The 1033-nt window shown below is 36.8% G+C and overlaps 1 protein-coding gene across 1 annotated transcript in view; it reads left to right on the plus strand.

Annotated features, from left to right (window-relative positions):
* LOC105817839 (chromosome unknown open reading frame, human C6orf10) overlaps positions 1-1033 on the plus strand; it is a 12833-nt gene that overhangs the window by 10055 nt on the left and 1745 nt on the right. The gene's annotated exons all lie outside the window — the stretch shown is intronic.

Raw genomic sequence — 1033 nt, forward strand, 5'->3', positions numbered from 1 at the left:
GAGAGTGAAGCTAGTGAACAAAGTAAAACAAAAAGAGTAAATAAAAGGAAGCCCCATAAGCCAAATGGTCATTATGATTCCCATCCTCCATCCATTGCCTAAATGGATTATAATTGTAAAATCCCTTTAATTTTTATATCTGCAGAGTTTCTGCTCTTCAAAAGTTTCGCCATTTTTAGACCTCTCAGCCACAATCCTTAGATTTATGTTATTTGGGGTAAAACACTGGGGAAAATACTTTAATTAAAGAAATGCGTAACAATTGCCTTTGACAAGTATGTCTATGATAGCATTCCCAACCAATCAACCAATAGCTCCTCATGGCAAGCTTCATATTTGCAAGATGCTGTTCTAGCAATAAAGGGTATACAGAAAAATACCAGTCAGAGTGCCTGCAATCAAGTAGCTTGAAATATATATGTTGATATATGTATACATGGCAATTTTTTAAAGAAGTAAAATATAAACGTCAAAAGTCATTTAGATGGACAATATAATCCATTTTGGATAAGAAAGTAAAGGGGGTAGCTTCATGGGAAAGGTAGTAGTGGAATATGACATGTTTCAAAAGATGGCTAAGATGTTAATATCCTGAGCGAAGTAGAAAGAGGACAAGAAAGGCAAAGGGGTTCAGGGATGTTGTGTCATGCTCTAGGGGCAGCAGGCAATTTTGCAGTTGCAGCGACTCATGGGAGGCATTCTGGAGTGTAATTTTGAAAAGGAAGATGTGGAGAGATTTGAAAAACAAAGCATGAATTTATTATTTTACTCTTTAGGCACCTGGAAGCCCTCTGAGGTATTTGAGAAGGAGAGTGAAGTGAATAGTTTGCATTACAAAAAAATATTAATCTTGTGATAATGCAAAATAGATTGAACAAGAGAAACAATCATAGGTAGTAAATCTAGTTAAGAGGTGCTCAGAGTAAGTGATGGAAAGAGAATAAATAGAAGAGATAGACATGTTTTTTCAAAGAAGAATCGGCCAGGCATGGTGGCTCATGCCTGTAATCCTAGCACTCTGGGAGGCTGAGGC

Source organism: Propithecus coquereli, unplaced genomic scaffold (genome assembly GCF_000956105.1).
Source record: "Propithecus coquereli isolate 6110/MARCELLA unplaced genomic scaffold, Pcoq_1.0 Scaffold426, whole genome shotgun sequence".
In the NCBI taxonomy this organism is placed as follows: Eukaryota; Metazoa; Chordata; class Mammalia; order Primates; family Indriidae; genus Propithecus; species Propithecus coquereli.